This window comes from Piliocolobus tephrosceles, chromosome 9, assembly GCF_002776525.5.
Source record: "Piliocolobus tephrosceles isolate RC106 chromosome 9, ASM277652v3, whole genome shotgun sequence".
Classification (NCBI taxonomy): domain Eukaryota; kingdom Metazoa; phylum Chordata; class Mammalia; order Primates; family Cercopithecidae; genus Piliocolobus; species Piliocolobus tephrosceles.
The window spans coordinates 79,772,209-79,780,698 of NC_045442.1; positions in this window are offsets into that span (position 1 = coordinate 79,772,209).

Genomic DNA, 8,490 nt, shown 5'->3' on the forward strand with positions numbered 1-8,490 from the left:
ATTAATGTTTGAAATTTTTTGTTTTAAAGATCTATGGATTTTGACAAATGTGTATCATCATGTATATACCATTACAGTATTATACACAGTAGTTTTACTTTCCTAAAATCCTGTGTTCTACCTGTTCAACTTTTGTCTCATACCCCTGGCTATTTGCCATCTCTATAATTACACTTCTTCCAGAATGTCATACAAATTCAATCATATAGTACGTAGCCTTTTCATACTGGTTTATTTCACTTAGGAATGTGCTTTTTCATGTAATTGTTTTAGAGGAACGTGATCTCACTATGTTTTCCATGCTGGTCTCAACCTCTTGGCATCAAGAGATTCTCCTGCCTCAGACTCCCAAAATGCTGAGATTACAGGCAGAAGCCACCATGCCCAGCCAGCAACATGCATTTAAGATTCATCTATGTCTCTGTGTGGCTAGAAAAGTTATTTCTATGTATTACTAAATCATATTACATTGTAGGCATGTGAAACTGTTTATCCATTCACCTAATGAAGGACATCATGGTTGTTTCCAGTTTTTAGGGCTACAAAAATTCAACAACTCCAAGATTTTTTGGTAAACTTGAGTGTTCAAGTCAGTTGAGTATATCTAGATGTTGGATCATATTGCAAGAGTATGTTTAGCTTTGTTAAAGACTGGCAAACTCTATTTGCACTTGCACCAGCAATGAATGAAGGTCTCATCCACTGTTCCACGCTGTGACCCAAAATTGGCATTGTCAGTATTTTGGATTTCAGTCATTCTAATAGGTGTGAATAATCATCTTTGTTTTTAAAAGTCATCTTCCTGGTAATCTCGGCACTTTGGGAGGCCGAGGCGGGCGAATCATGAGGTCAGGGAGGTCAGGAGATCAAGACCATCCTGGCTAACATGGTGCAACTCCATCTCTACTAAAAATACAAAAAGTTAGCTGGACGTGGTGGCAGGCACCTGTAGTCCCAGCTACTTGGGAGGCTGATGCAGGAGAATGGCATGAACCCGGGAGGGGGAGCTTGCACTCCAGCCTGGGCGACAGAGTGAAACTCCATCTCAAAAAAAAAAAAAAAAAAAAAAAAACAGATATCTTCACTGGGGATAGAATTCTATGTTCATTTAAGGATGTTTTGAAAGATGACATTTAAAAAGTGATGTTTTTAAAAGACGATGCTAAAAAGGATAATAAAGATAATTTAAAGATAATGTTACACAGTCTTCTTGCTTGCATTTTTTTTTTTTTTTCTGGCAAGAAATCTGCAGTAATCCTTATATCTGTTCCTCTGTGTACAAATGTCTTTTTATTTTCTAGCTTATCTTAAGATTTTATCTTTATCACTGGTTTTAAGCACTTCAATTATTATGTTTCTGGGTACAGGTTAGTTCATATGTTCTATGTCTTGGGTTTGTTGATCTTTTTTAATAGGTGGTTGTAAAATTTTTATCATATCTTCAACATTCAAAGTTCAAAAGTTCAAAAAGTTAAATTTTTGGTTTTGGCAACATTGTAATACAAAATCCATTGGATTTATCCCAAATTAAAAGACTTTATAAATTATATAATCACACTTACTTGGTCTATCATGACAGAAACACCAGGGGTCTCAACCAGTGGGCAATAAGAATTCATCAGACAACACGGCAGCATGAGCAGTAGCAGCTGGTTCCTTCACTCTATGAAGAAAGGCAGCTGCCTAACCTTGAGAATTTTCCTAATGAAAGCTTTTTATGTAGTTTTCCCCTATTTCTAGTACACTAGGATAGCACTGTATTATGATGTGTCACTTCAGACACACAGCTTATGCTCTCAGGTCTGCCCTGTCCAGTTGCTGCACAACTCAAGGGGATATCATTCATATTGCAGAATATTAGGAAATAATTGTTTTAACTTCAACAAATAGGAGCAACTTTGTGACTGGCTTCAATTCTAGATGGGATCTAGAATAAAATCAAGGAACCATGGGATGGTATAAAATAAGCAGTCAGAATAAGCACAGTTAAAGTTAATATATTGTAAGAGTGATCGGTAGAATCTGGTGTCAACAGATGGACCTTGATTGAGGTTCTGGCTCTGTCGTATAATGAGTGTACTGGAGTTAAGGTGCGTCAGTAAAATGCTAGTACCTTGCTATTAATGTTTAATTGCTATTATAATGTCTGAATGAAATGGTGTGGGTTTAAGTCCTCTCAGCAAATTGCCTGATATACATTGATCCCTCAAAAAGTGGTAGTTATTATTTATTAGGCAATGAGGTTGAAGCTGCAATTGAAGGGACAGAACACAAAAACTTTGCCAATAGGTTTCATGATTCTGATGCAGTATAGATCATTTTTCTATCCAAGATTATATGGGATCCAGAAATCAGTGAGAAGAAAAATGGAGTCAGACCTGAAAAAAAAGCCAAGAAGCAAAGAAGACTGTGGATATTAACCAACCCAAAGAAAAGAAGAAAAAATAATAGAGCTGGAATAGAATCAGGAGTCTAGGAACCATGGAGATAAAGAATAATAGTGAACAGGAAGGGAGGAATAGATAAAGGTCTGAGGAAATTTTCAGGCACTTGTGATTGTAGGCAAGTTTCCTCATCTATAAATGGATAAATCTGATTAATAAAACACTGCTCCTGGGAATGACAGTAAGATTAAATAAGGAACCAACCACATGAACATTCACCACAATGGCAGACAGAGAGTAGACCTGGTCAAAGTCAGCTATTATTATATTATGATGATGGTGTTGGGTAGGTTATGGACACCTTCCGCACAGTTAACATTCAGCCATACCTGACACAGGCCTTAAGGCAATATAAATTACAAAAGAGTAAATGTGGATTTGAAGACACTAAGATAAGCACTGGAATGAAAAACTGGAAGTATAGAGAGAAAAGGAACATAATGCATAAACATTATGTTAGTGTTCACAGGGTCAGCCATGACTGGATTGTTGACTCTGTATAAACATTTTGGAAATGAGCATGTATTTTAAGTCTGATTCCTTTGCTGATTTGGAGGTTTTGCTGATTTCTTACCCTCAGGAGAGGTTTTTGTGACCGTAAGAATTTTGAAAGACAAATCAAGCCATTAAAATTGTTACTCCCACTTGATAGATGAGGAGAGAGGTTTGGAGATATCTAGAGATTAGTTCATAGTCCCCCAGCTCATGAGTGATGACTAAGGTTTGAACCCAGTCATTTTCCCTAAATGAACTCCCATTCCGTTCTGCCATGTGCTATATAAGGAGCATGTTAGATATTCAAACATGAAGGTGGTAACCCCCATAAAACTGAACAGCAGGACAGATGTTGTTTGCCGGAGGCTGAGCCAGATCTGTCTATGAGTGCCAAATTGCTGTCTCAGCGCTGCTGCTGATGCATAGTCTGCTCACCTGCCCCAGGCACTAGGAGCAACAGGGAGGATCTTCCATATGGCACAAAAGTCCCCAAAGCCCTAGGAGACACAGCCATGTGACTCCACTGAAGTTGCTTTAACACTTAAGCCACACGCTGCTGGGGCAAGGGTCTAGCTTTGGTCAGGATGAACTCAGGGGCTGCCTACATGGTCCACCTGATGTCTAGGTCCAGGCTGTACCTTCATGGCAAATGTGTTTTTCAGTTAAGCAAATTCTGGGTAATTACATAATTTACCGTTTTGATATTTTATTAATGAATGAGCTTGCACGAGATATTGAAGGCAATCCATGAGCATATGCATATTTATGTCATGAAAGCATTTTGGGTTTATTTGTCTCTCAGTACTGCAGAGGCACAGTTGGTATCTGGCAGTTTAAAACAAGTAAAATGAAATCCTTTCCTTTTACAATTATATAAAGCTAAGTTATAAATCGGGAAGGTACTCTGCAAATCATCTCATCTACTATTTTTATAAATGAGATGACTGATGTCTCAGGGGCATCAGTGGAACTTGGTTGTGGTCATAAAGCTGACGAGTACAGAAGCCTGGATCTGCCCCATGACGCCTGGACTTGGGCTTCCCCACTCTTGTGTCTGGTAAAAGTCAAATACATATAAAGTACCAATTCTCTATTTTTCTCTCCTTTCCTTTTGTTTTTGTTCCTCTTTCATTTCTTTATTATCCAATTCAATTTATAATTTAATAATTTTCTTTCTTGTTCTTTTCTGGTTTTTTGTTTGTTTGTTTGTTTTTGCTTTTGAGAGTCTGGCTCTGTCACCCAGGCTGGAGTGCAGTGGTGTGACCATGTCTCACAGCAGCCTCAACCTTCCCAGTTCAACAAATCTTTCCACTTCAGCCTCCCAAGAAGCTGGGACTACATTCACATGCCACCATGCCCAGCTAATTTTTGTATTTTTTGTAGAGACGGGGGTTTGCCTTGTTGCCCAGGCTGATCTTGAACTCCTGGGCTCAAGCAATCTATCCACCTCAGCCTCCTAAAATGTTGGGATTACAGGCTTGAGCTGCCTACCACGCCCAGCCCATTTTCTTTCAATATAGTTAACATTAGTGGATCATGACCTTCATATTATTGGTAGCATGACAGCACTGTTTTTTCTTCAATACCTACGTAAACTCATAAAAGTCTTTGGTACTTGCTTCTTCAAACTTCTAAAATTTTAAAAGAGGAGCTCAGAGGAGCTCACACAAATTTCACTGGTGGGATGTTATGGCAACTAGTTTCAACATTCACATGGGAGAGATACTATTGTGATGCCTCATAAAATAATTACTATCCTAATTTTAAAAAGCATGAAAGTATATTTTCAACAACTACTGACACATGAATGAACAGACATCGCATCATTAGCACATCCTTCTCAATTTACATATTCTTTGAAAATCTCATTTACTGAGTTTCTTTATGTCTTCATTTACCAATCACTACCTTGATTAGCCTAGATTAATCAAAATTGCTTTAAGGAAATTGATCAGTTAAAAGTCTTTCTGATGTAATCTGTCAAGCATACCTGATTCAGTCCTACTGTGTGTACCGAACTTAGGCTTTCTTGGGCTCATCTTCTTCACAGATACCTCCATGAGGCTCCGAATATACCTGGGCAGACTGACGGTGTAGGTTAACAGATATTTTTATTTGCTTAAGGGTATAATGGATTTCATGAACACTTAATGGCTGAATGAGTTTAAGCCAATGGCTGAAAACAAAGGCCAAGACCATTGTACTAGACTGTCGTATTTAAGCTGCTTTCCTCATCACACCTGCTTCTAAGGAATCTACCAGTCCTTCAGCCCGTAGATGGCCTTTCTTTTACTATATAACCCATGTTCTTCACTTTTTACAGCTATTTGAACCAAAGATGAGCACTTCATACAAAAGAAGTAAAATAAAGCCTGAATGGTGATTTTTGACTTGACATGAAGAAGCAAATATGGTTAATCATAGTTTTCTTCCAGAAATTTGAAGTAAAAAATTTTGAAAGAATTAGTTCACATGTAGGGAGATCAACAAACATATGAAAATACAAGACTAAAACCTTGCCCTCTTCCATATGAATAAGTATGTTTATTATTTAGTGGTAATCATAAAAAATATAATTTGAATTCAGGAATAAATCTCAAAATACAAGAACACCCTATCTAATACTATCCTCCCAAATAAATAGTGTCTTGAGCCCCTTTCCTATACATTTCTGATTCCCTAATCAGAAATATAATACATAGCAATCCTTATAGATATAATAATTATAATTATAAATCACAACTTCCATTTTTCTACCAGTGATCAGGCCATTTATAACTTTCTTCTTCATTAGAATAACAGTGTACTTTTTATTCTGAAAGCCAAGTTCATCTAATGGATGGACTCTTTCTATAGCAAACATTTCAAGTAAACATATTTTAATTTTTTTCATGCTCCAAATTTTTTTTGCTTACTTTTTTTAGTACAAAGATCATGAGTAAGGGCCGAAAAAATAAACAGAATTTCTGATTCTCAGATCAATTTTAGTTTTAGCTCACATGTTTCCTTAAAATCAACATCCTCTTTTGGGAAAAAAAATGCAGATGACTTGTTTCTCACAACCAAAGAATGAAACTAAAACATGCCCTAGTAAATTGAGAAATCCTGAATATCTTTAACATTGACAGGACTGTATGGAATTCTCTTGTTTGTGGGAGACCCTCACCTCACCTGGCTGAGGATTAGAAGGGAGTGGATGATAAAGCACTATGGCACAGGTGTACTTATGTAATCTTCCTACCAAATTGCTTACATATTCCTAAAAACATATAGCAGTGAATTCTAAACACTGGTTCATGGACCAGAGTCCACCTGTAATGATTTTTCTAAAAATGAAAAAAAAAAAATCTGTAGTTACTTTTTATATAAAATATTTATTAAATTTAAAAATATGTTCTTCACGTAAATATCTCCTCCTTTCTATATTCTGGAGTATCTCACTGGAGAAAGGATATATTCAAATATCCTTTCTTCTGTCAAAAGATAATATTAAATTGTGTTTCTTTCTCAAGATCTCATCTTGGCCTGGTAAAATACTGGCCACCATATGTTAATCCAAACGTACATTTTAAATTTTACTAAAAAATTCAGCATAGAGACTACTGAAGTAGAATCAAGACCTGCTGGAAAAATAACCATGTGCTGAACCAGGAAGCCATACAGAAGCCACAGGTAAGGCCAAGAAAGAATGATCACAGACTCTACAATGAGCTTTGGTATAGCCAAGGGTGTCACGGTTGCTTAGGAGCTCACAAACAGGAGGAGGAATCTGGGGGCCTGAGTTTCAGTGATTTTGCTAAAAGGGTATTTCTCAAACAATTCTGTTTATTACCATGACTACAGCCTTATTCCAAGTGAGTATCTCCTGGTCTGTGAAGCCCCAGAAAGGTGGATTTTTTTTTAAAGCCCAATGAAATTGGACATTAGACTTAAAGTTAATGAGATACATGGAATCCTGTGAACATTCCCTCTTCTGTGCACTTGCATATATGGTTTCATTTTTCCACCTAGGCCTATGGTTTCTAATCCTGGGTGCATATTAGAAACACCTAGGAGTTTTATATAACCACCCAAAGAGCACTGTGGGGAGTCTGGTGGCCTTGACCTTCTCCACGGTGTGCCCTTGTGTAAGCCACTTCATTCCAGCTTCTTATTACAAAATGAAGTCACTGGAATACATGATCTCAAAGCTTCCTTTTAGCTCAGATGTTCTATAATTCTGTTCTCTTCCACATTTTTTCCCCAAGAAGGAAATGCCAGGTCTCGATTCCAAGATGGAAAAATGACTTTAATTTTTAATATATTTTCACTCATTAAATTTTGATTTTTTTAAAAAAAATGAAACAACTCAAGTGCCTGGTTTTTATCTTAAAAGCAGAGATGGCAAAGAATTAGAGTACCTTATTGCTTCTTTTGTTGGGGATGCATAGCCATAGTTCACTGAAGGACAGTGAGATCTCTTTGTTGACACACCCAAAGGACTTGCTGGAATTACAGAAGTTGCCAGAAAGCTGTTCAGAGAGAAATGTCTCATCAGAAGCACTTCGCTACAAAACCGCTTGAGGAGGTTGTTAGAGGAAGTTGCTGGCCACCAGGAGTTGTGACTGCTGTGCACTGCCGCACCTGGACACCGGAGAAAGTGCAGGCCCTGCTAGGGAAGTCCTGTGTGCGACAGGAGCTCGACCTAGAGAAGTTGCATAACTCAGCAGGAGTCTGCACAAGGAGCACACTGGAAGCAGGAAGCAAAACTCTTTCCTTTCTTCTGAAACGTCTCTCAAGCACTCTCTACTATCAAAATTTAGCATTTTGTTTGCTAGTAGAGAAAAAATACTTAAAGACCTCAGATCCACTTTCATAGAGCAAGCTAAAAGAGTGAATTAGAAGCTGAGATGCCATAAATAGATAACAGCTAAGCTCTTTGAGGAGACAGCATGTCTGACTGTTCCTATGTTCTTCTGTCTGGGGAACAAAGGGATTGCAGAATGTTTGTGGAACCCACCGTTACTGTACACATCAATTGTTCTTTGTGTGTTGTCCCCAGAGTCCCCACTGTGGGAGACTGGTCAAGCATCTGGGTTTTCCTCTGATTTCCAACCTGTACTCCAACTTCCCCTTGTGTTCCTGACTTAGCACTGGAACTGGACTCCAGCTGTGGGTCTCCGACCTTGGAATAGTTTTCTCCAGACACTTCCTTTGTATTCTTTGATTCCACAGACTCTAAAATGGGAAGAAATTCACTGAACCATGTTTACTTAGGTAAACTGGAATTCGTCATAATATCGAGTGTGGATGGACACTGAGCAGGTGCTGACTGGAGAAGTTAGGCAAAGCATTGTAGTCTCCAGGCTGCAGTTCCATTGGGCCAATGTTATTTGCAAACATTGTGGGTGCAAGTCTGAGAAAGAATTAAGGCCCCAGACACCTGAGAAAGGGCCCCACAAAGCCAGTGAAGACAAATGTGCAAAGAGTTTAGATATTTTTTTCATTAAATTCTTGTTTACGACTTTGATTTTTTTTTTTTTTTTTTTTTTTTTTTTTGAGACGGAGTCTT